The 27,298-nt window shown below is 47.2% G+C and overlaps 1 protein-coding gene and 1 long non-coding RNA gene across 5 annotated transcripts in view; one reads left to right on the top strand and one right to left on the bottom strand.

Annotated features, from left to right (window-relative positions):
• The window catches only part of dlgap2a (discs, large (Drosophila) homolog-associated protein 2a), a 1,100,531-nt gene that overhangs the window by 419,863 nt on the left and 653,370 nt on the right, over window positions 1–27,298 (top strand). The gene's annotated exons all lie outside the window — the stretch shown is intronic.
• The window catches only part of LOC140411642 (uncharacterized), a 95,820-nt gene that overhangs the window by 61,252 nt on the left and 7,270 nt on the right, over window positions 1–27,298 (bottom strand). The window contains exons 2-3 of one of the 2 annotated variants that reach the window (XR_011940917.1): window positions 16,570–16,645; window positions 14,893–14,972 (exon numbers count right to left, since the gene is read on the bottom strand). This is a non-coding gene — a long non-coding RNA (uncharacterized lncRNA). Of the gene's footprint in view, window positions 1–14,892; window positions 14,973–16,569; window positions 16,646–27,298 lie in introns of those variants that run through there. The other variant, XR_011940918.1, reaches the window with a different exon arrangement.

Below are 27,298 nucleotides of genomic sequence, written 5' to 3'. Positions count from 1 at the left end.
TCGTGTAGTGAATGTACCTGACTATGTGTGTGCGTGTTATTTACATGACTATGTACATGAGGCTAATCTATTTACAGGGAAGGTGCCTGGTGCAGACCAATAGGGTGTCACACCAACAACGAAATGAACATTATATACAAACTACTGGAACGATGAAACAGGATAACAGAACAGATCAAAGAGACCAACATTGTAAAACTCATAAGTCAAATCTCTGAGGTGGGCGACGAATTCTGGTTGACCGTCAGGGTGGCACCCCACTCGTCGTCTGTATCAATGCTGTGCACCGACAGCGGTTGGTGGTTTTGATTTGGGGACAGCCTGTTCTTTGTTATAACAGCGACCGGAAAAGGCTCCCTCGGGTCCTCAGTGTCACTGATCTGCGGGAAGTCAGAATCGGACCGGTGAACGTGGGTTGAATTGCCCGAACGTTCCTGCGAGGCTGGTTGAAGCGATGCAAATTGGCAGGCTGAGCTGCTCGGCAGCAGGCAGCATAGTGGCCAAGTCTGCCACATCGTAGGCATTGTCGCGATTTTGCAGGACATTGTCGCTTTAAATGGGCGGAGCCACAGTTGCCGTACATCGTGACGTCAGTACGCTCGTTGCACCACCACCCATGCGCGGTGCGGTCCTGCGTGGTGCGCCCCTGGGCATCACATTCCTCCATGTCACTGTCCCCTCGTTTGGCGCGTACAAGCGCGGGAGGCCGTGAAAAGCGCGCGAAATGGCCGCCCTCATCCAGGCTGCAGCCTTGGAGGTGTTCAATTGTTTGGACCCGTTCCGTCTCGTGGGGACCTTGCCGCGCCGTTTCAGCCGCCTGTATGTGGGAGTACCGACTGGTGGTATTTTCATGCAGGACAGGGGTCTCGATGGCAATCGCTAGGGTGAGTTGCTTAATTTTGAGGAGCTGCTGACGCAGGGGGTCCGACAGAACACCAAATACGATCTGGTCGCGTATCATGGAGTCGGAGGTGGGCCTGTAGCCGCAGGACTGCGCAAGGATGCGGAGGTGTGTTAAAAAGGATTGGAAATGCTCGTCCTTACACTGCAAGCACTGCTGGAACAGGTATCTTTCGAAGCTTTCATTGATCTCTATGCTGAAGTGGGTATCGAATTTGAGGAGAACCGTCTTGTATTTTGTCTTGTCCTCGTCATCTGCGAATGTGAGGGAATTGAAGATGTGGATGGTGTGTTGCCCGGCCGTGGAGAGGAGCAGAGCAATCTTTCTGGTGTCCGAGGCGTTCTCCCTGTCCATCGCTTCGAGGAAGAGCTGGAAGCGCTGTTTAAAAGTCTTCCAATTGACCCCGAGATTGCCGGCGATGCGGAGCGGCGGCAGCGGGTTGATGTTCTCCATACTTCAGGATGCCGGAATGCTGATTAGTTGCAGGTGGGTCTCAGAAGTGCTAGTATGCAACCACTCCTTGTACCATGATGTGTTGGGTGTTCTGGATCACAAACAGATCACCAACACTGGAAGTGGTGCAACTCTATTTTATTATAAGGTTAACTATATTAACATACTTGAACTGTGGGTAAATGCAATACCAGCTTTAACAGTTGATCCTTGCCTAGTCCTAACCAGGTGATGCACTCAGCACATGGTGAATATCTGTGTTGCAGGCTGTGATCTCTGTGCTCCGAGCTGGCTGCTACTAGAAATTAGCGGGAACTCTCCTGTCCCCTGTCTTTATAGTGTGTGTGCTCTCACTGGTGATTGGCTGTGGTGTTGTGTATGTTGATTGGTCCCACTGCATGTCCATCAGTGTGTGTGTGTGTCTGCACCATAATATACTGGTGTATATTATGACAGTCACAGACAGGGGTGGGCTTTTTTAAGTTTGGCTAGTGGAGTAGGTGAGCTGTCCCCACAGAGACTGCAACATGTATGGGGGCATGAGCCCTAAGTCATGTTATTTAATGGGCCAGACAGCCTAATTACAGTTCATGTGGATTTGTTAAATTTTGTTGTTACAAATAAGTGTTTGGAAGTCTTCTGGAATGTTTTTAGAAGTGTTTTGATGAGTTCGTGAAGTTTCCAGAGCATTGCCTCTGGATCTGCAGCATTTACAGGGAGATGGAGCAGAGGCTGCAGAGAGGGCAAGCTTTGTGGCCTGTCCTCTGTCAATCTGGAGGCAGCTTCCTTCATACTCCTTTACAGTGACAGGGGCTCTTCTGATAGACTAGTCAATTCACCTAACATCTCAGTGTGCATGTCCAGCAGTCCTCTCCTGTACACTGGTCCATTCAAGCCCTCACCTGAGTCCTCCGTAACAGTACCCATCTGTGACCTCCATCTTTTACTCCTTGGACTTGCTGCAGCCCACCCATGTCCAGATCCCAACTCTGCACTAGCCTCCAGGATGTGCAGGGCCGATATCTGTGCTGGTGACTGCAAGTGACAGATCAAGTGGCAGGGTCACTTCAGCAGCATCATGCTCTTTCTCTCCTTCCTCCTGGGGCTTCTGTAGCTGACCAGATGATAGTTCCTTGGGTCTCTCAAAGCAAGAAATCAGAAAGAGAAAGGTTGGGATGAAATCAGAGAGTGTTAAGGTTGGCAAAATGATGGACACAGTCACACCATTAGCATCTCTCACACCCTGCTAGACAGCAGGGTAAGCTGGGAGTTGAGAATAAGTCGAACATACCATTATCCTATATGTTCTTCAGGGTGTTGGATGCCACGGGCACTAAACTGGGAAGAAATCGATGCTGAGTGCCATCTCTGCAGGACTCGGAAAGATGCAGATATCTTTGTCCATCACCAGTTCAGCTCTGTATCTTTCATTGTAACCCACCTTGGCTTGCCTTGGACGAAGAAGATGAGCAGTGGGAGGCAGAAGGAAGACCAAGGGGAATGAAGCTGGACTCTGACAAGGCTGCATGAAAAGCTCACAGAAAAGTGGGTCAAAGGGAGACCACACTGCTTACTGGAGGGGGATGCACAAAGAATCCAGATGCAGTGGGCAGAGGCCCAAATAGGGCATGGCCACTTCGCTGGTGATGAGTTCGGGTGAGGAGGGTGGCTAAACCTTGAAGCTGCTAGCCTTTTCTCTCTGGGTTGCCGACATTCTGCATGGTCTAGTGAAGAAACGTGGGCTGGAGAGATGTGTTTAAATATGGCACCAGGACCTTAGAAGCTGTCAGTTGGGGGTGGAGGGATGAATCAGCTTCAGGCTGCCAAGGGATCCGGAGCAGAACTTACCTCTGCATAATTAATGAGGTTCCAAGCACAGAATCGGGCAAGGAATCCGTCATCCTGGCTAGCGGGAAAGGTGCCATTGGAACCGGTCGCCACTGCACTTAGGGCAGGATTCTTGATTGGGGAGACTATGGGCGGGATTCTCCAATCCCGCGGCAGAGGGTCCACGCTGTGGGGGGCCAGCACAGCACTGGAGCGGTTCGTGCTGCTCCAGCTGCCGATCCCGGCGCGAACTGTGTGCCGCGGGATCCGCGCATGCGCAGTTGCGCCGGCGCCAACGAGGACATGCGCAGTGGCACCGGCGACAACACGCGCATGCGCAGTGGCCTTCTTCAACGCGCCAGCCCTGACGCAACATGGCGCAGGGCTACAGGGGCCGGCGCATAGGGAAGGAGGCCCCCAGCCACAGAGTCCGGCCCGCCAATCAGTGGGCCCCAATCGTGGGCCAGGCCACATCGGAGGACCCCCCAGGGGGCGGACCCCCTGACCCCCTGACCCTTACACGCCGAGGTACTGCCAGCCCATAGCAGGTTAGAACGGGGCCGGCGGAACTCGGCTCTTTTCTTATGGCCGCTCGGCCCATCCGAGCCAGAGAATCAGTGGGCCGGCCGCGTAGAGCAGCCACGAACGGCGCCGTGCCAACTACGCCGGCGCCGATGGCGCCAATTCTCCGCTCTGCGGAGAATCACGTGCTGGCGTTGGGGCGGCGTGGCCCGTTCGCATGTATTCTCCGGCCCGGCGTAGGGCTGGGAGAATCCCGCCCTATGTTTCCCCGTTTGAGCTGAATTGCACGTAGCACAAATCAGAAAGCGAGTCCCAATCCTTAGCCATGCACATTCTGGTCGCTATTTAATGCCGGTGACCCAATAACGAGGTACTGCAGCTGGGCCCCCTCTCCCTGTAATGCAATTCAGTCCGTCCGTCCCCCCCACACCCCACACCTGCGTGGACTACTCTCTGTTTCTTGGCGTCAGGCCGCAGCATATTCCTGCACTCATAAGTCGGGATGTCCTATATGCTGGACTGAAGGTTCCCCAATCCAAATAACTCCGCGTCGGGGTCTTCACGGTACAACACCTCTAGTTGCGGTTCGGATTTGGTACTGGGGTAGCCATCTCCCAAGATGAAATCTTCGTCTGAGTCGAAGTCTACAAGGACCATATCATCTTCTAGGGCGGTGATAACTGCTTGTTCCAGGGTGTTGTGAAAGTTATTTTCAACTGCTGGTGTAAGTTCGGGCATTGTTCTGTCTTTTGAGGCAAGAAAATTTCTTTTTGTTCATTTTCGTGCATTTCCCTTTTAAGTGGGCGTGGTCCTGGTCCTCTGACGTCATGACGCTTGTGATGTCATGCGTAGGACTCGATTGCCCATGCGCACACCGAGTTTCCTGCACTGTGCCCTCTTTTTGCAACTGCGCATGTGCGGCTCCTTTCTCAAGATCGCTGCCGCTCAGAACCGCCTTCCTCCGATTCAATCCTGCCTCCGCCTCGTGGTGAGTGTTCACGCCATTCTTACTGATTTTGTTTTCTAAATGATGATTTTGTGTTTGTAAAGACTCAAAGTATTGATTTTGTTTTTGTTCACAAGCAAGGCATTTTTGTATAGCGATTTCTAGAGTTAGATACTTATTTTGTGAAAGTTCTTCCCTCAAATTATCAGATAGTCCAGAAATTAATTGATGCATTATCACAGTGTCTCTGAAATTAGCATAATCACAGCCTTGTGGTATTAACTTCAGATTTGTAATAAAATCAGAGATGGGCCCTCCGTTTCTCTGACAAAAGTTAAATCTTTCCAGCATCACACCAGCCTGACTGTTACAGCGTTCAGCAAATATTTTGAGTACAACTTCTACTTTGGTGTTGTCCTCACCTTCTAAGTAATTAAAGCAATTATACATTTCTCTAGCTTCATGCCTTCCTGTTGAGAGTAGTAGGGCTATTTTTGTTGCATCAGAGGCAGTGCTTAAAACATTAGCTGTGATAGATATTTGGAACATCTGTTCAAAGATTTTCCAGTTATAACTTAAATTACCGGTTATTTCCAGCCGCCATGGAGTTCCAACAAGTTCCATTGAATCAGTTAGTCGTCGAGGATTCATTTGCTGCAAAGTCTTCCACAGTCGAATATCCGGTTTAAGTTTTTCTTCTCTTGCTGGTGTCTAGCCAGCTTTCTGAAATCACTCCTGGTATCATATGTTATTCTCTAAGTCTGAATAAAGATTGTAGACTTCCAGTTAACACAAATACTTTATTCAATGGGTTTGTTATGTTTCCAGAGCCTAACTAGATATAATACAGTCAAGAGGTATGACCAGTGAAGCTAAGGTAAACTGCCTATGCTGAGCTGTCTCTGTCTGCTGCTGCTCACTAGCCCTGTGCTTCTGAAAGAGCCGGATCCTTCCTTGGGCTGGACCCTTTATACCCATCTCTGATGCTGCCCTCCAGTAATGCTGTGGCTGTTACATCTGTCTGTAGTCCCTGGTGTGTGTGCAGATGTCTCTACAGATCACTACACAGAGGACCGGAGAATCACGAGGGCTCGGAGAATATAGTTCCCAACTCATAAATAGGATGCAAGTGGGTCTTAATGAGCCTTGACCCCAATGCCCGCAGGGAGCCAGAGTCGATCCTGTTTTTCCCCCGATGCTGGATTCTCCGCCCCATTGGGAAGCACGCAGTGGAGAATCCCGCCCTTAGTCTCAAAATGGAGAATTCCACGCCTAGATTCTTTAGTAAGCAGAATCAAGCTCTCAGTCAAGCCCCTTCATTAGCTTGCATATTTTGTTGAGATCACCTCTTATTATTCTAATCTCCAGAGTTTATAGGCTCATTGTTATGGGCCAGGGTTTATAGAACCCCAAAGTGTATCATGGAGTTCACCTGACCCACAACTTTTAATAGATTGTGGTTATGGGGAGCACTCGGGCCTACCTTACAGGTATGATGTAACAGAGAGTTAAAGTACTTTTAAATTAAAACAATGTTTATTTATGAAACTAGTTAACACTTTATAAACCCACAGTAAACATCTTAACAACTATCAACACCAATAAATCGCCCAAAGAATGCAGTACTCTATAAGTGACTCTCAATCTTTCCTTGCAACATCCACAAGACAAAAACAAACCCTTTGTACAGAAAGACATCAGGTTTAACTTCTCTACAGAAACAGGTATAATTTTTAAATCACCAAAGGATCTAGAGACAGTCTTTAGATTAAAGAGAGAGATCCTTATAAAGCTGCTTGCTTTGTCTGCAGCTATCCAGCTCTCAAAAACGAAACTAAAATTTACCTGTAGCAGAGAGCCCAAAGCGAAAGTAAAAGCAGACAGAGAGCCCAGCTCCACCCACTCTCTGACATCACTACAGCCATCCAAAGAACAAAGAACAAAGAAATGTACAGCACAGGAACAGGCCCTTCGGCCCTCCAAGCCCGTGCCAACCATGCTGCCCGACTAAACTACAATCTTCTACACTTCCTGGGTCCGTATCCCTCTATTCCCATCCTATTCATGTATTTGTCAAGATGCCCCTTAAATGTCACTATCGTCCCTGCTTCCACCACCTCCTCCGGTAACGAGTTCCAGGCACCCACTACCCTCTGCGTAAAAAAACTTGCCTCGTACATCTACTCTAAACCTTGCCCCTCTCACCTTAAACCTATGCCCCCTAGTAATTGACCCCTCTACCCTGGGGAAAAGCCTCTGACTATCCACTCTGTCTATGCCCCTCATAATTTTGTAGACCTCTATCAGGTCTCCCCTCAACCTCCTTCGTTCCAGTGAGAACAAACCGAGTTTATTCAACCGCTCCTCATAGCTAATGCCCTCCATACCAGGCAACATTCTGGTAAATCTCTTCTGCACCCTCTCTAAAGCCTCCACATCCTTCTGGTAGTGTGGCGACCAGAATTGAACACTATACTCCAAGGGTGGCCTAACTAAGGTTCTATACAGCTGCAACATGACTTGGCAATTCTTATACTCAATGCCCCGGCCAATGAAGGCAAGCATGCCGTATGCCTTCTTGACTACCTTCTCCACCTGTGTTGCCCCTTTCAATGACCTGTGGACCTGTACTCCTAGATCTCTTTGACTTTCAATACTCTTGAGGGTTCTACCATTCACTGTATATTCCCTACCTGCATTAGACCTTCCAAAATGCATTACCTCACATTTGTCCGGATTAAACTCCATCTGCCATCTCTCCGCCCAAGTCTCCAAACAATCTAAATCCTGCTGTATCCTCTGACAGTCCTCATCGCTATCCGCAATTCCACCAACCTTTGTGTCGTCTGCAAACTTACTAATCAGACCAGTTACATTTTCCTCCAAATCATTTATATGTACTACAAAGAGCAAAGGTCCCAGCACTGATCCCTGTGGAACACCACTGGTCACAGCCCTCCAATCAGAAAAGCATCCTTCCATTGCTACTCTCTGCCTTCTATGACCTAGCCAGTTCTGTATCCACCTTACCAGCTCACCCCTGATCCCGTGTGACTTCACCTTTTGTACTAGTCTACCATGAGGGACCTTGTCAAAGGCCTTACTGAAGTCCATATAGACAACATCCACTGCCCTACCTGCATCAATCATCTTAGTGACCTCCTCAAAAAACTCTATTAAATTAGTGAGACACGACCTCCCCTTCACAAAACCATGCTGCCTCTCACTAATACGTCCATTTGCTTCCAAATGGGAGTAGATCCTGTCTCGAAGAATTCTCTCCAGTAATTTCCCTACCACTGAAGTAAGGCTCACCGGGCTGTAGTTCCCTGGATTATCCTTGCTACCCTTCTTAAACAGAGGAACAACATTGGCTATTCTCCAGTCCTCCGGGACATCCCCTGAAGACAGTGAGGATCCAAAGATTTCTGTCAAGGCCTCAGCAATTTCCTCTCCAGCCTCCTTCAGTATTCTGGGGTAGATCCCATCAGGCCCTGGGGACTTATCTACCTTAATATTTTTCAAGACACCCAACACCTCGTCTTTTTGGATCTCAATGTGACCCAGGCGATCTACACACCCTTCTCCAGACTCAACATCTACCAATTTCTTCTCTTTGGTGAATACTGATGCAAAGTATTCATTTAGTACCTCGCCCATTTCCTCTGGCTCCACACATAGATTCCCTTGCCTATCCTTCAGTGGGCCAACCCTTTCCCTGGCTACCCTCTTGCTTTTTATGTACGTGTAAAAAGCCTTGGGATTTTCCTTAACCCTATTTGCCAATGACTTTTCGTGACCCCTTCTAGCCCTCCTGACTCCTTGCTTAAGTTCCTTCCTACTTTCCTTATATTCCACGCAGGCTTCGTCTGTTCCCAGCCTTTTAGCCCTGACAAATGCCTCCTTTTTCTTTTTGACGAGGCCTACAATATCTCTCGTTATCCAAAGTTCCCGAAAATTGCCGTATTTATCCTTCTTCCTCACAGGAACATGCCGGTCCTAAATTCCTTTCAACTGACACTTGAAAGCCTCCCACATGTCAGATGTTGATTTGCCCTCAAACATCCGCCCCCAATCTATGTTCTTCTGTTCCCGCCTAATATTGTTATAATTAGCCTTCCCCCAATTTAGCACATTCATCCTAGGACCACTCTTATCCTTGTCCACCAGTACTTTAAAACTTACTGAATTGTGGTCACTGTTACCGAAATGCTCCCCTACTGAAACATCTACCACCTGGCCGGGCTCATTCCCCAATACCAGGTCCAGTACCGCCCCTTCCCTAGTTGGACTGTCTACATATTGTTTTAAGAAGCCCTCCTGGATGCTCCTTACAAACTCCGCCCCGTCTAAGCCCCTGGCACTAAGTGAGTCCCAGTCAATAGTGGGGAAGTTGAAGTCTCCCATCACCACAACCCTGTTGTTTTTACTCTTTTCCAAAATCTGTCTACCTATCTGCTCCTCTATCTCCTGCAGGCTGTTGGGAGGCCTGTAGTAAACCCCCAACATTGTAACTGCACCCTTCTGATTCCTGATCTCTACCCATATAGCCTCACTGCCCTCTGAGGTGCCCTCCCGCAGTACAGCTGTGACATTCTCCTGAACCAGTAGCGCAACTCCGCCTCCCCTTTTACATCCCCCTCTATCCCACCTGAAACATCTAAATCCTGGAACGTTTAGCTGCCAATCCTGCCCTTCCCTCAACCAGGTCTCTGTAATGGCAACAACATCATAGTTCCAAGTACTAATCCAAGCTCTAAGTTCATCTGCCTTACCCGTAATACTTCTTGCATTAAAACATATGCACTTCAGGCCACCAGACCCGCTGTGTTCAGCAACTTCTCCCTGTCTGCTCTGCCTCAGAGCCCCACTGTCCCTATTCCCTAGTTCTCCCTCAATGCTCTCACCTTCTGACCTATTGCTCCTGTGCCCACCTCCCCCTGCCATACTAGTTTAACTATCCGACAAACACCCATTTCTTAAAGGTACACTGTTGCTAACTTTTGCCTTAGTTTAATTGCTCTGTTTTATCACCTTTGCTCTTGAGTTGCCAGGTATCTTTCTGATACCATCACGTGGTTCAAGTCCGAGTAATGATCAATAATCCAATACACCGATTAGTAAGATTTAAATCAAAGCACATTTATTATACACAGTAATCACTACTCATGTATAAATTCTACGTCTAAACTACTTCTACAGCTAACAGGCCAATACTTAACTTGGAACTGGCCCACCAGGTCAGGGAAATGAATGGCCTTTCGTTCGGGTTCTGAGCCTGTGGGATTCGAAGTTGGTACAGATTGGTAGCTAGGAGCGCCTATCTCGTAGCGAGCATTGAAGTAAGACTTACTAGATATCAGCGATGGCTGGACCGGTCACTGTCAAGGGTTGGTTCGCGTTGCTGAGTGACCCGGTCAAGCAGAGACGCAGAGAGCGATTTGAACTTGGGCTTGATTCTTATAGTCCCCAGGGGCTTCCCGCCTTTCATGGCGGACCCTGTACCTGGTTCCAAGTGATTGGACTTTGTCCCAATCGCTTGGTTCGATTTTCTCCAATGCTGGAGTGGTTCCCTGATCAATGATCGGTCCTGAGGTGGTCGTTCACCTCCCATTGTGTAGGCTTTAGCTGGCGCCAAAGAGTCTGGTTTGGCTTTATGTGTCTAAATGTTGCTCATTGTCCCCGGGGATTGCTCATTAATATGCAGATGGCTGGTGTTTTGTTCTGCTGATGGTTGCCGGTATCCATCTTGTCTGGTCTTTCCAGAGGTAAATACACACTCAACCTGCAGCTGCTCGTTTGTGTCCTGTTGGCTGACTTTCCCATCAGCCTTTGCCGTTCGCCATTTTAAATCGGGAGTTAGCCATTCTAAATTGGGAGTTAGCCATTTTAACTGGCTACAACACCCACTCCAGCTATCTGATCAACACCCATTTCTTAAAGGTACTCTCACATGGCACAATGTACTCTGCATCTCATCATAAGATAACCCTCTCATCGCAGGGACTAATCTAATGAACCTTCTCCTTACCACCTCTAATGCAAGTATATCGTCCTTTAAATATGGAGACTAAAACTGCACACAGTACTCCAGGTGTGGTTTCACCAAAGCCCTGTACATTTGGAGAAAGGCTTTTTTATTCTTGTACTTTAACCCCCGAGCAATTAAAGGCCAACATGCCATTTGCCTTCCTAATTGCTTGGTGCACCAAGCTAACATTCTGTGCTCCTCGTACAGGTATCCCTAGGTTCCTCTGATCATTAACATTTAAAAGCTTCACCCCTTTTAAAAAATATTCTGCCTTTTTATTGTTGAGACTGAAGTTCACAATTCTTCACATTGTACTCCATCTGTCTCCTTGTTGCCCACTCATTTACCCTGTCCATCTCTCTCGCTAGCCTTTTTGTGTTTTCCTCACAGCTTTGCACCATCAGCGAACTTAAATACATTTCTCTTAGTCACTTTTAAAAAATCCTTAATATAAATTGTAAATAGCTTGGACCCAAGCACTGATCGCTGCAAAACTCCACTAGTTGCAGCCTGCCAACTTTGTTTCCATTAACCAATCCTCTATTTTTGCTAATACATTATCCCCCAACTGCAGGAGCTGTTATCTTGTATATTCTTCATGGTATATGGGCTGGCTGGGCTAGCTTCTATTGCCCATCCCTAATTGCCCTTCAACTGAGTGGCTAAGCCATTTCAGAGGGCATTTAACCATATTACTGTGGATCTGGAGTCACATGCAGGCCAGACCAGGTAAGGATGGCAGATTTCATTCCCTAAAGGACATGAGTGAACGAGGTGATTTTTAAAAAATGACAGTTGACAATGGTTTCAATTTAAATCCAGATTTTTATTGAATTCAAATTTCACCATCTGCTGTGATGGGATTTGAACCCAGGTACCCAGAGCATTGCACTGGGTCTCTGAATTACTAATCCAGTGACAATACCAATACGCCACCCTTAACCTTTGTGTGGCACATTAACGAACGCAGGCGACAGAATGCCTCACAGCCAGGGATGTTAGTGAATGGTTGCCGGCAACCAGGAAACATTGTGGGTTTAATGGGGGAGTCGAATTTACAATCAGCAGGAAATGATTATCTGGGAAACATCACAAGTTTGTTTTAGGGGAAGTCGAACTGGAAATAGCGAGGAATGTGGGACAAGGTAACTTTGTGTGCTGGGAAGGCTCCTTGAGGCCAGTGTCTGTGGACCAGACATGAGGAGGAAGGCCTGGGATTGCAGGTTTGTGAGGAGTCAATTGCAGCATTGATGAGAGGTTGCGATTGGCAGGTTTGCTTGAGCAGCCGGTGGAGAGCAATTCTGGCAGATTCACTTCCTTGCTGCAATCAGCAGTTCCCACCACTCTTTAGCTGCTGGTTTTCCTGAGCCTTGAGAAGCCAGCCTGCAGACAGATGGTTGCCAAATTTGGAGACCAGAGCCTCATTTACATATTATAATTACTGACCCGCCTCTCCCGAGTGATTTACACATACACCCACCACTCTTAAAACGCAAGCAAATGCACTCAAACACAGTTGGATTGGGTTTAACAAATTTGCCAATTTAATCCACACCTTCCCCTAGAGTTTGCCATCTGTCAGGGAAAATTATATTTTCCCCACACTGCCCAAGCCCTCAATATGTTGGACAAAAGGAGAAATTTATAAACAATGATGGAACAATATCCAGGTTCTAAGCACTAAACATCGACAATAAGATAATAAAAAAGAACACCCGCGAAGAAATAATAAACATGGTATTGGCAGAAATATGGGGCATGATCTTCCCAAAAGGGAACAAAGCTCCCTAGTGAGTACCAGGAAACACATGGCTTTTCAATGAAAATCGCTTTGAATAAGGGACCTGAACAGGGAATGCGCGGGTGAGGCTGCATTTAGCCCCGTTTTTTTACAATGGGGAGCTCTGCTCGCCAGAACTCCGCGAGAGATCGGAATGCCATTTAAAAATGGCGTCCCGATCTTCGAGGTCCACAAAAGAATCCCCGACCTCCACCCCCAGCCCGAACGCAACATGGGAGGGTCCCGTGCCCCCCCCCACCCCCCCCCCCCCACCGCAACACCCACAGAGCGCAACCCAGCTGTGCCAACCTGGTACACTGGCAGTGCCCTTGTCAGCTGGCAGTGCCACCTGGGCACCTTGGCAGTGCCAGACTGGCACCCAGGTGGCACCAGCAGTGCCAGGGCACCATCTTGCTCAAAGGACATGCAGCTGAGGGCCTCCCTTGGAGACTCCCACGAGTGCTGTTCCGTCTGATTCTCGTTTGTGGAGACCAGTACCAAATGGCGCTTGCCCGAGGTCCTCGAGGGGAAGGGATTGAATCCCAAAGCCTCAGGTACCTCTGGAATCTGCACATTAGAGTGAGGCCCACTGCCTTGCTCTAATATGCAGATTTTCTAATATGCAGATTCTGCCCATCGTGGGCAGAATTCCCCTTGCAACGTCTCGTGAGTTGCATCGAATCTTGCGGGGGGTTGCAAGCTGGGTAGATCCCGGGAGCGGAGCATCCCGCCTTTCAATGGCCATGCTGCGCAGCAGTGTCCGGCGCAGCATGGCCGGAGAATTGCGCCCATGGAGTATAATTAAAAATAGACAGCATAGGTTTATAGTTGGTAGGTCTTAACAAATCTTATGAAATTCTTTGACGATATTAGGTGAGAAGCTGGCACAGCAAGTCTAATAGGAACGACATTACACTGACAGGGTGGAGCCACTGTCATTGGGCATTGCATAATGTGTTACAGATACATGAAAGCCAGATAGTCGTTTCTTGCCCTTCTTCTGTTTGCATTGTTCGAAGATGTGTGGTTGAACAAATTCATTGAATCCTTAGATTTACAGCTCTTTTACAAGTGTTATCACTTATCAGATAATATTCTGACTTCATGCTGCTGGTGGCAATCTACCCTGACAGGCCTGATATCATATCAGAAAATTCGCAATGTGCGGCACAGGATTTTTCATCTCTTAATTTGGATAAAAACATACCAATTCTGGTCCAAAGAAAAATTAAAAGTCTTTTATTCTTCGCTGATATTTCTTGCACTGACAATTTAAAGGCCATTCAAATTTATGGTAATTTAATACCCTCATAAATGCGGTACAAAGTGTGGGAATGACAGTTCACATTCACCCGTGTCCCCCATTATCTTGTGTACCTGAATTTTCCGCAAACCTGAATGTCCTGAGCTGTTCGTGTGATCACATCGGGCATGATGATTCAAAATAGCTTTCTGCTGAACAGGGATTGCATTGTCAAGCAGGCCTAAGGCAAGGGTGTCTCTGCCGATCAGAAAACAGGGGCTGGATTCTTCGCCCCGCCGCGCCACATTTCTGTTTCAGCACGTCGGCGGGATGCTCCGTTATGCCGGCTGGTCAATGGGGTTTCCCATTGTGGGGCAGCCTCACGCCCTCAGGAAACCTCTGGGCTGCCGGCAAAACAAAGCATCCCGCCGGCGGAGAATCTAGCCCCTGACCTTTGTGCATAAGGTTGGGAGATATTGATCGGGTCACTGTAATAATTGGAAGTGGTGTAAGAGGTTCGGAGACCGGACAATAAATGTCAGAAAAGGAAATTGTGGTGGCTCGAGACTGGACACTAGAGACTTCCAGTAACAACAAAGGGGGCTTATTAATACTGGGAAAAAGACACCGAGCAATGATGGTTAGGTCTTGACTCTCCAGCTCTAGGTCCACACTGCCCGGGCCCCTGCTCCCAGGGCCCTGTGCTTTCTATCCATTGGCCGGGGTTCGCCCGCTCGTTCCCGAGATGGCCATGAGGACTGCAAAACCCATCTACCCTTAAAGCGGCTGCAGGACAGTTTGTTAAGCAACAAAAGTTATACATAATAAACAAAGGCAGCAAGTTTCGTAATTCAGATGGTTCTTGCTTGCCACTGACTTGAGCAGCACAAATGGCACCATGCTCCTTTTTTCTTGCCTCTCCCTATGTCATCTTAAAATCTGTGCAGCGGGCAGCACGGTGGTGCAGTGGTTAGCACTGCTGCCTCACGGCACCGTGGTGCCAGGTTCAATCCGGCTCTGGGTCACTGTCCGTGTGGAGTTTGCACATTCTCCCCGTGTTTGCGTGGGTTTCGCCCCCACAACCCAAAGATGTGCAGGGTAGATGGATTGGCCACGCTAAATTGTCCCTTAATTGGAAAAAATGAATTGGGTACTCTAAATTTTAAAAAAAAATGTGTCACAAACCTTTTTTACTCTGTCCTTTTTATCCTATAGGTAGGACTCTTCCTTTCTTCTGATGTTGCAGTTGTGAGGCAATTCTTATGAATTCTGGATGATAGGGTATTCGATAAATATCTTGTTGACACTTATATGCTAAAAATTTCTTCTTTGTTTCAAACCGTAGATTCGAACGACTTTATTCTCTTCGCAAATACCTGAGATTTCAAATTTTGTCCACTTTACTACAAAAATTACCAGTTCCTAAAAGGACGGTAACACAGTTGTGCTTTGATCTTGTTATTTCATCTGTCAATACTTACATTAAATCATCGATCGTGGTCACGAATCATGGTCACAACCTGAACAGGATATCTTGAACACCATTGCTAACTTTTCCCTGTATAACCATGTTCCAGACTTGATGACCCTTACATTCATTTAATTAGGGCTTGCAAGTTCATTGATCTACACATTTCAAAATCTGTCCATCGATCACAACTGATAACATAGCTTGGATATCTGTCCTTTAATTCCCTTTTCCTAGTCACGGATATCAGTTCACACCAGTGAGCCTTATTATGGTATGATTCCAATTTATCTCGTCACATAAGCAACATACCAGCACACACCTAAAATTAACCTCTTGTCTACCAGGTGCTCATACAAAATACAAAAATACACAAAAGTATAAAATGACTTTTCCACAGTGGAGAATATACCGATGGTAACAGAATGATTGGTAGGACCTAAATGTATCTTGGGCGCAATTCTCCCATCGGGAGACTTAAGTGCCGACGCCGGAGTGAAAACCGGAGTGTTTCACTCCAGCGTCGGAGCCCGCTCCCAGCCCCCTATTCTCCCACCCCCGGGGCCTAGGAGCGGCGTCGCGTCATTTACGCGCGCCGGGCCTTGCCGCTACGTAAAAGCGGCGCCGCGTAAATTACGTCACCCGTGCATGCGTGGTTGCCATCCTCCCCGAGGCCCCCCGCAAGAAGATGTCGGATGGATCTTACGGGGCGGAGGAACAAAGGAGGTCCTCCTTCGGAGAGGCCGATCGGTGAGCACCGATCGCGGGCCAGACCCCATTTGAGGCCCCCCTCCCCCCCCCCCACAGGCCACCCTCCCAGCGTTCTCGTGCTGTTCCCGCCGGCAGCGACCAGGTGTGGACGGCACCGGCGGGAACCCGTTGTGTTGGGCAGGCCGCTTGACCCATCCGGGCTGGAGAATCACTGCTTGCCCGTTACAAATGGTGAGCCGCGATTCTCGCCGCGCTGGTTTGGGGGGGGTGGGAGAATCGCTTGCGGGCGTCGGGGCAGCGTGGCATGACACACGCGCTGCCCCGGCGATTCTCCCACCCGGCGTGGGGGGGGAGGAATTCCGCCCCTTGTCTCCACATTGTTGTTCTGATGTCAATTTTATGTATCTTGATGTGCTACAATTTAGTGGCCATATACATGGAATCTAGAGATCAAAGGTAGCATATGCATTATGAGTGTGTAGTGTGATGTCTTATTAAAGATCTCCTTCCGTAGTTATTACAATTGTGTGCACCTCAGTTTAAATCAGTGTTCTTCAAACTTTTGGGGACCCATTTTTACCAACCGGCCAACCTGCGGGACCCAACATGGCCGACCTTCGGGACCCACGCCGGCCGACCTTCGCGACCCACGCCGGCCGACCTGTGCGACCCACCATTTTCTCTTACCTTGTTTGCTGCTGGCAAAAATGGAGGAAATGGTTTTGGGTCCCTTTGGCCCTCGTACACGCTCCTCCAGTGGAGCCTGTTGGATGAAGGTGAAGCATTCCGGTGTCAGAAAGTATGGAATCTCCATCTGTTCAAAGTTCTGCATTTTTTTCCTGTAAGACTTTATGAAATAAACCCCCCCCCCCCGAATGTGTAAAAAAAAAAGAATAAAATAAATGAAAAAAATAAACATTAAATGAATAAAATAAATGAATAAACCCCCCCGAACTTGTAAAACAAAAAGCTGTGACCTTTTAAATAAAAAAGCGGCCGCTCTGCGAATGCTTGCCCGATCATCGGCGTGCATGCGCATAGTTTTGCGCATGCACGCCGATGATCTGGCACGCATATGCAGTGCGGCCGCATTTTCTTTTCACGTTCGCGGCCATTTTGAAGGCCGCTTGCAGCTGGCGTTACTCATAGCTGGCTGTTGCGCGCAGATTGCGCGATCGGGAGCGCCATGACGGACACCTCCGCGACCCTCCCGACACCCGCCCGCGACCCATCCGCGGGTCGCGCCCCCTAGTTTGACAATGCCTTATTTAAACGATCAAAATGAATTTGACTCAGGAAGCAGTGTAACACCAGGCTTTTTATAACTTAAGGGAGCCAATCAGTGTTTTTATAATATGAATAATTTATGGTTTACTCTTCGCTTTTATTTCTCTTGCAGTGATTGGTTTCTGTTGGTATTATGACATTTACTGCGTAAGTGAGATATTGCTGCTGGTTGAGTTGGTCAAATTGACTCCAAGTAGTGTTGCTGATTTCTGATTGTTCAGATAGCAGAATTGGCTGTCCTACTGGTAAAATTAGAATTGGACTCAGTCATAACCTAAGGACTGAATATCTGGACCAAAAACTGGAATGACATTTTCTCATCACCAGTTGTGAAGTGCTCCATTGACTGCAGTGAGTGACACTAGAAACATGAATAGTTTATGGTGGGAAATGTTGTCTTTTAAGTTGTGTGATATAAGGTAATTGTTTAATTTCACTAGAAACTCTTGAGAGTGTGTGAACCATGACCTTTGGCTTTTCTCCAGGATGTGCTGAGTTTCAGTCTTTATTTGAACTGTTTTAGTTCAGAGCTTTGAGCTTTGTCCAAAGGAGTATGATGTGTTTGAGCACAGAACCCTCAATCATTGTACTTCTACCTTATGTTACCCTTCTTTGGAATTTAAATTCCAATATCAATGTTGTTTCCACAAAAGCAAATAAGAAACAGCTGAAAACAGCTATTCCTATTTGATACACTTTGCATTTTTCAGTAACTCATGATTGTAGATATTGCTTCTAACCAATAAATAGTGGGGAGCAGAATAGCGATTTATTCCACCAAGATGAAGCAACTAATTATTGGGACAGGAGTTTTAAGATGGTGGGCTTTCCCAGCAACACCCCCCCCCCCCCCCCCCCCCGGATCACACCTGCTCCACAGCATTTATCGCTCTGAGAAGCTTTCATTGGCTAGAGATGAGACTTCTGCCCCTTTGCAGGGGGAGATGTTCTGCCTCAGAAAGCTGCGGCTAATCTGTCCTAGCAGCACCAGTCACAGCAATGGCCAGGACTGGTGTGACAAACACGGTCCCCAGATTCTAATTCCTGGAGTCTAAGACCAGCTAACTGCAGGGTAGGATTGGGGAGCTAAGGAGGGAGAGGAAAAGGGACATGGGAGGGGTGGGGACTTTGTGAGGATACTGGCAAGGGAGCACCCACAGAGGCACCCCCACCATCCCATCATTGAACTCTTCCTACCAGCCTTAAAATTGAGGTCAGGTGGGAAGTGACCAATAATTGACCATTTAGAGGCTTCAGTTGCATAAGGTCTCAGCCACCCCATGTAAAATTGCAGACAGGGATAGGGGTAGTGGTGGGAAGAAGACCACCTGTCTATTTCTGCTGAATTTGATTGATTTGCAGTATGCATTTGCATTTTGAGACAAAGGAGTCATAATAATAAAGATCTTTTGACTCATTGTGGAATAAATCCTGCATTTAATTGACTAAAACTAATGTAGATTTCCTGTTCTGAAGTTATCGGCACACATTGCTATTTTTGCTTTTATGTGAGACATGAATAATTTAATAAATTATTATTTGCATAAATGCTGCATAGATAGACTACATATCCATGTGACAACACCAGTATTACGAAGCAAGTCAAGAGATTGTTAATAGGTTTGGGTTCTCTGGGAATCATCTTTAATCTTTTTTGTACAGCTGTTCTTAGCAACCATCACTAATTTTCTCATGAGAGAGAAATATGTACCAATATTGAACGATTAAAACTTCCACCAATATATCTCTACCTTAAATACATTAGCTAAAGGCCTGCGGCAATGCACATGGAGGTTGTATTTAATGGAGGTGACAAGAGTCTTGTCCGCTAGCCGTAGAGCTGGTCATTGCCGCATGCTGCCTCTTCGAAGGAAGTCCTGCTGAATTAAGTGTCACTCAGGCACTTGACAGGCCAGTGGTGGGCTTTCTCTGGTATTGAAGATTCCAGGCTAGAGGTGGGTGATGGAACTCATGGAGCGGTGGTCATTGGGGAGGGAAGGATTGGTTGCATGGTGGCTCGCAGTGGGGCCCCCGCATTCCTAATGCTGGGTCTCTCAGTTAGGCACTGAGTGCCCTTGAATGAGGGAATCCCCCTGGGAGCTTGTTGTGCTCTCCTCGTGGCAAGCCCCCAGCCCACTATTAAGTTAATACCAGCAGTGGCGAGTGGCGGTTATTACCACCAGCAGTGGGCATTAATTGTCCACTTAAGCCTCAACGGGTAACAGTGGCGAGAAGGGTGTCCACAGGCCTTCCCTCCATGAACTTATTTGGAGTGGAGGTGGGAACGCAGTGGGATCCCTACCTGCCACTCCCCCGCCTGATTAAATGCCCGCCATGCCACCAAAACGTACCATGGAGAACTGCAAGCCTAAGTGTAATATTTGCATCGATGAGGGTTCGAGGGTAATTAGGCGCAGACTGGGAGGAGGGAAGGGAGGGAGGCAAAAAAGGAACAGAATGGTGGACAAAAGGCATGATAATTGTGAGTTTAAATGAGAGGGGAGAAGGGCAAGTGTAAGAGAATCTCTGTTGCGAGGTCAGTTTTCCTTTAGAGAAAATGCAGAGAAATGTAATGCTCACAGATCAATTATGCTGCTCGGTGTTGGTGGGGGTTGATATTGGTGCTGCTGCATTGCAAGTGTGGGAGGATGTGGAATGGGAATGGTGTATCAAGATACATTGGGTGTCTACACGAGCATCTATCTTAATATTCAAAACTGAGAGGCATCTGAGCAGAGGCAGACTTGCACTTTTGGGGGCCCTGCGTTCTCATTTGTGTGTCCCCTGCTGGCTATCTGGCCTCTGCTCTCGCCCTTGCTGATAGAGTTGCTGCCCAGCCCTGGACTCTGGTCGAATTGCTCTGCTTCTCCCTAAAAACCACATCGCCGGTGCCTGCCTGGCCCTCTCAGCTCCCGACTGCTCACACAGCTCGCTCGGGTGGCTGAGTCTCGAGGACCATATGTGCTCCTGGCTGGCTGCATTGCTGCTGCTTGCTATGTGGCCTAGCCTCTGCTTTCTCGCCCTCACGAGTCTAGTTATCACCCAGCGCTCTCACTCTCAGCCCTGACTGCTCTGGTCAACTCAACCCGCCACTCTCCTTGACACCCATTGGCCGTGCTGGCTCAAGGCTTCGCAGGCAGGCAACCCGATGTTAGATCGACAACCTCACTTTTGGCTCATGCTGCCCACTGGGCTGAATCTCAGAAACCTGGCTGCTGCTTCACTCAATGAAAGTTCAGAAACTTCACTCCAATTCAGAAGATCCATCTGAACTGCTTTAAGTCTCCACCACCTCGGAACATCTAGCAAACTGTTTCCCCACTCAAAAGGCAAGTCCACCAATCAGAGCCGGATGTTGTCCTGCATTGTTGTTCTGTATTGGATCATCAAGAATGAGCCAGTCAACAAATTTAGAGCTACCAGGCCCTGGCTGGTGCTCCCACACCTGCCATCCCTCAGTATGGGACCCCTCCATTGGACGGGGCCCCGCACTGTAGCGCTTTCTGTTCCATTGAGCCTCTGGATCTAAGGGATGTCTTGATGCTCAATGCAAAATGGTCATGTGATCTCCATTGTCAGTGAGGTAAGGGAGGGGAAGGATCATTTAACATCTTCCACTATGTCAGCAGCATTGGTGTACATTTGTACTTCACAGTACAGGGAGTTTGATGTGTATTCATATCCTGTCTTTGCAGGTTTGAGGTAATCAATTGGCTTGAGTAGGTTTTATCGACTCTGCCGCATGAGCTTAATGATGGTCAGAGATTTGTTCGCAACCTAAGCAGCAGAGCTCTGCCAATCCAACTGTGATAGAAGATGAGTTGAATTTCAGTGAGCTTGAGATCAAGACGTTTTTGCATTTCAAGTGAAGGTCACTGCAGCATTTACAAGAAAGTTTTATCACCAGAAGATGCAAGGAGCGAGTTGGAAGAGGAAAGACAGAGGCTCACAAGTGTTCCTTTTTCACATCGGAGTCTAGGTACAGAAAAAACAGGGGAAAGAAGCAGTGAAGTGGGAAGTCTTCAGTTTGTGTCGGCACATTTGGGCTTTCCTGTAGCATTAATTGAAGCCTCATATGATATGAACCTAATAATGCCACCCGATAGTGCATCATTAGTAGGAAACATAGGAAACATATTGCGGGGGGCGGGGGGGGGGGGGGGGGGGGGGGGTTGTTTTAAAAAACCTACAAGAGCTGGTAATGGTGAGTGGGGTTGGCTGAATTAGGCAGGATATGAAATTTCAAATTCACCACAAGGGATTGAAATGCAGAGAATACTTTGTGACGTGTTTGTGATGCGTTGGACCTCATGCTGCCCTGTAGCAGCTTCCCACTTGTAATGCATTTATAGGCCATTAATACCCATTTGTGTAAAACTTTTAAGAGTGGCATCCCAGCTTCAAGATGAAGTCAGCAATGCATGAGAATCTTGGGCACCTGGCTCCCATTCATTTAAAGATTGTATACAGTATGCTTTGTGGTCAGTGATTGTCCTTGTTGAATGCTGTGGCACAGAGCTTGCATGGAGGCTGAGGACCAGCGAGGGTAAGTCAGTGGTGGGGAGGAGTGGGGTTGGAGCAGGGAGGCGTGGACGAGGGAAGGGCAATCTGTGTATGGTAGGGGGCATGGAAACAGTCATGCAAAGGAAATGAGGAGCTTAAAGGACAGTGTCAGTTCAGTCCACGGTCAATCTCAAGGTGTTGGCTGGCAAGCTCCTGACAGAGCTTTGAGTTCACCTACAATATTTCAGTGATCCCCATTCCAACCCTGAAGGGATGAGCCTTCAAGTTCAGGCATGTCTCACAGAGTGGGTGGGAAGTACAACACTGGACACTAGCATGAACATTCAACAAAGAGCGAACAAAAAAACACAATGGGCGCGATTTAATTTTTTAAAAGATCAGAGTCCATTCTGGGCGGGATTAGCAAATGCCAGGAAAGACCCTGCCATCTAACGGCACTTTGTTGTTATCTCGTCCCCGGGGTGAACGCCCCTCCCCCCCTCCCCCGAGGCCACACTTAGCATCATTTCCTGCGTGAGGATCAACTCAACCACACTCCAGGAAGTGCATTCCAGACTGCCACCACCCTCTGGGTAAAAAGAGTTTTCCTCTTATCCCCCCTAAATATCCTGCCTCTTAACATGAACTTGTGTCCCCTCGTAACTGACCCTTCAACTAAGGGGAACAGCTGCTCCCTATCCACCCTGTCCATGCCCCTCATAATCTTGTACACCTCAATCAGGTGGTCCCTCAGTCTTCTTTGCTCCAGAGAAAACTACCCAAGCCTATCCAACCATAACTTAAATGTTCTTTCCCAGGCAACATTCTGGTGAATCGCCTCTGCACCTCCTCCTCCAGTGCCCTGCATCTTTCCGAACAAGAAGATAAACTGACTGCTAATTAAATCATTGTTCATAGTTCACAAAAACTTCTGTGAAGAACAAATGTAAATCAAGAAAGCGTACTTAACATCTTTGGAGAGATAATGGACTGGATCCTTCGCCGGTATCGGGGTCCAGCATGTGGTGGAGAATCGCGAAGTCGGGATTGGTGCCTGGCATTGCCGGATGCTGATCCGAAAGCAGTGCTCTGACACCACCCCCCCAGATGCTGGAATAGAGATCCACATCTGTGCTCCTGCAGCAGCATTAAATAAATGCAAATGGGTCTTAATGCAAGGCGCACCATTTGCATCCATTTAGTGAGCCCGGCGATCCATGCATTGGCCCTCTGTGATTCTCCGGTCCCCAGGGCCGGGATTCACGTGGTCACGGATCACATGTGGTCTCTACCACATGTAGGGCAGCACGGTATCATTGTGGATAGCACAATTGCTTCACAGCTCCAGGGTCCCAGGTTCGATTCCCGGCTTAGGTTACTGTCTGTGTGGAGTCTGCACGTTCTCCCCGTGTGTGCGTGGGTTTCCTCCGGGTGCTCCGGTTTCCTCCCACAGTCCAAAGATGTGCAGGTTAGGTGGATTGGCCATGATAAATTGCACTTAGTGTCCAAAATTGCCCTTAGTGTTTGGTGGGGTTACTGGATTATGGGGATAGGGTGGGGGTGTGGACCTTGGGTAACTGCAGACTCGATGGGCCGAATGGCCTCCTTCTGCACTGTAAATTCTATGACACTCTACCAATGTGGCCCTATGACAGGGTTCCTGGCTGGGTACAGTTCGGGTCACCCCCCCCCCATACTTGGGGGTTGGATGGGCACCTAGGCAATCCGGGGGTGAGGGCCTGCCGTGCGGTGTGGGGTGGGGGAGCGGTGACTGACCGTGGGACCTCGCTACAGAGCCGCCCACTGAAAATGATGGCCTGATACCGAGATTCCCTCAGGAATCACTGGCGTGGAACACTGAATTGCTTGCCGGTTTACGCTCCCAGGAGGATGGTAAACCGGGTGCAATTCACCTCCGGCGGGATAACATAGTGTCCCAAACAGAGAATCCAGCCCAATAAACACAAAAAAAAATTACAAAATGAGGAATGCCATTTTACATAATGAAGCAAAAATGAAATGGAAACATGTCCCTGTTGTGTTGGGCGCTCTGGATCCGTGGAACACATACAGGCCACCAACACTAAAAATAGTGCAACACTATTTTATTAAGTCAGAAACTGTTTAACATACTTTCACTGTGGGTTAACACGATATTAGATTGAACTAAAGACCTATGCCTTGTCCTAACCAGTCTATGCACTCAGCACATGGTGAATGTCTGTGCTGCAGGCTATGAGCTCTGTCCTACTAAGAAGCTGCAGCTCGAATGAGCGGAAACTCTGATGCCCCCTGTCTTTATAATGTGTGTGCTCTAACTGGTGATTGGCTGCGGTGTTGTGTGTGTTGATTGGTCCCACTGTGTGTCCATCAGTGTATGTCTGCACCATGATATACTGGTGTATATTATGACATCCCCCCTTTTATAAAAGAATGCATATGTGTGTCAATAAATGGTGTATGGTGAGAATGTTCCTAACTACGTGTGGGGTGCGAAAGACATATTTACGGGACTATGTACATGAGAACTAAGCTATTTACATGGGAAGGTGCCTGGTGCAGAGAAACAGTATGCAACAAGAATAACGAGATGAACACTATATACAAACCAGGTAAATGATCAAACAAAGCAACGAAACAATTCAGAAAGTCTATAAGTCCGCAAAGTTCACAAAGTTCATAAATTAAGCCTCTGAGGTGGGCGACGAATTCTGGTTGACCGCCTCAAGGGTGGGTCAGGAGCCGCCGGTTCAGGAGCGGGCTGGACTGAGTCAGAGTCAGGGGGATGCAGAGTGACAGGGATCTCTGTGACGAATGTGATATAAAATAGTTACTTTAGAGATATTAGTTACTGTAATGTAGAGATAGGCCAGTCTCATTCTGGTGAGTTCACAGACAAAGGATTTCAGACCGCATGGCAAAGCAAGGAGGAGGTGTGTCCAGCTACGGAGGAGAAAAGGATGCCCTGTCTTTATAGTGAGTGTGCTCTAACTGGTGATTGGCTGCGGTGTTATGTGTGTTGATTGGCCTTGCTGTGTGTCCATCAGTGTGTGTGTGTCTGCACCATGATATACTGGTGTATATTATGACAGTCCCATTCTCGGGGGTGAAGATATTTCCTTCTGATCGGGAGGCATAGACATCGTCAAGGTGGCAAATGCGTATGTGGTATACAGTACACTTCAAAAGGCTTTCTGCATCCAACCGCAGGACTTTGCATTTGATTAAATAAAGTCACCCCCCCGCAGTAAACCCACCCAGCTTTTCATGCGTTCACTGGATATTAAAACGTTCATTGGATATTAACAGATAAGGACTCCAAATAATAGCCAGGCACCTTAAATAGGTCAGAGCATTTCTAGCATTAGCCTTAAGCTCTCTGGCAATTACTGAATATGAAAAATGCGCAAGGAGAAGACAGGGGAAAATTGCAGTCAATAATAATAAGACATGCAACTAAGGAATAGATAAATTCAAACTTCTTTAACTTCCAAAGGTCTGCTGACAATCAGAAAACCTGGAAATAGTTAATCTCCCAATTTATCCAGTCTGCTGCCACTGCTGTATTGGAAGTGCAACTAAATGTAAATCGAACTGGATTTAAAACATGCATCCTCTTCCCTCAGTTAATCAAACAATACACTGAGGAATGTCACAAAAGGGCACACTATTTTGCTGATATGGTCTCAATTTATACAGTTTCGATTTGATAGCATTACTAATGCTGACAAGGTGAAGTTTGCCATTTCAAAATATAGCATGAGTATGGCCCCTACTTTTCCACTGATTTTAACTCTTTAAAAGAACAACTGTACTATTTCAAACATGGCTGAAATATGAAGACAACCCTATGTGGTAGTAGAGGTATTACAGTACCTGGTAATGCTGGAACACCATTGGTAGAAATTGTATGCTTCCTATTGGTCAAGCTGTATGGTAGCTCCGCCCTGCTAGGTGGGGTATAAGAGCCCGTGCCGCCCCAGCAGCCTTCATTCTGCACCTGAGCTGCTGGGGGAAACATCTAGCTTATTAAAGCCTTCAGTTGGACTACAACCTCGCTTTCGTGGTCAGTGATCGTGCATCACCCTATTAGTGCCAATTCAGCAATAATTATGCTTACTAACAAGATTGCAATGATTGAATTTTAATTTTAGTTTTAGAAGCTATATTCATCATTGACTATTAAGTACAAGGTGTTTAAAAGAAATCTCTAAATGCAGATAGGCCAATCCCAAAGAGAATTAAAACTAGAGATTTCATATAAACAGCATCTGCAGCCTGTGGTTACAAATTCTTTCCATTCTATTCTGAACTGGTCAACCCTATTTTGAAGCTTTTTACAGATAGTTCTAGACTCTCGAGACAAGGGCAACATCCGCTCAGCATCTAACCTGTAAAGTTAAGAATTTTATATGTTTTAATGAGTTCATTCCTCAAAATTCCACAGAATATCGGTCCAATTTACTCAATAGTACGAGCAACAAATGTAATTATTTTGCTGCTCCTGATAGTGTAGCTTTTGATAGTCAAAGCTATTTATGAGTTGAAGGGTTCTGTATTCTCACTAAACCTAAACAAACCTTGACAGAGCAAAAGCAGCTAAATCAACCAGTTCCTTCCCATCAACTGTGCTACTCTTCTTCAGTGAAAGCAGGAGAAACAAAAAAAACAGTAACTACATCAACAGAATAGTGTAAAATTACACTTTTCTAAGCAAATACTGCACTTCCAGAATAATTATGAGACAGGTTGTTAAGTCAAATTGAACATACTTGATATGTTGCAAAAAATGTTTAAATTTAAAGTACCCAATTCTTTATTTCTTCCAATTAATATGGCCAATCCACCTATCCTGCATATCTTTGGGTTGTCGGTGTGAGACCCACGGAGACACGGGAAGAATGTGCAAACTCCACACGGACAGTGACCCGGGGCCAAGATTGAACCCAGGACCTCAACGCCGTCAGGTAGCAGTGCTAACCACCTCGCCACAGTCCCGTCCCCCCGATGTATTACAAAATTAACAACACTTGACACTCCTGATATCCCAATCTGCATTATTAATAGAATAGCTATTACAGGACAGAAATCTGAAATAATAATTGTAAGCAGTTACGAGACAGATCTGGAGAAAAATTGTGTCCTGAAAATAGGATAATAGATTGCTCCTGAATCAAACTGCTTCACAAATTAGGGGGGCAGTTAGTAACAAGTAGTTTATTACATAACATTAGACACACATTTGTACAAGGAACACAAATTAATTCTGCAGCAGTCGACAGTTAGGATGTTCCTAAGCGTGAGGGTCGGAAAGTGAAGTCAGTGGTTCACCCCATAGTAATGAACAATTGGCATCGTAATACAGTCTATAATTGCTTTTATATTGATTGAGGGGTCCCAAGGCCACAGCCACTATTCCACTTATTGTGACTGCAGGTCATTGATTGAAAGGCAAACCCATTGAGATTGGATCTGCCACTTGACGCAAGTCTACCATGTCAGTATGTAATTGGATGGCACAGCTGTCGCTCAAGGCAGCCAAGCACTATAATTGGTTAGATAAGAGCTGGGACAGAGGGGAAGGGGGTACTGAGCACAGCCAAAGATGATGTACATAAGTCCAAAA

Source organism: Scyliorhinus torazame, chromosome 4 (assembly GCF_047496885.1).
Source record: "Scyliorhinus torazame isolate Kashiwa2021f chromosome 4, sScyTor2.1, whole genome shotgun sequence".
Classification (NCBI taxonomy): Eukaryota; Metazoa; Chordata; class Chondrichthyes; order Carcharhiniformes; family Scyliorhinidae; genus Scyliorhinus; species Scyliorhinus torazame.
The sequence above is the reverse complement of the archived record's forward strand: the minus strand, read 5'-3'. Positions and strand labels throughout refer to the sequence as shown.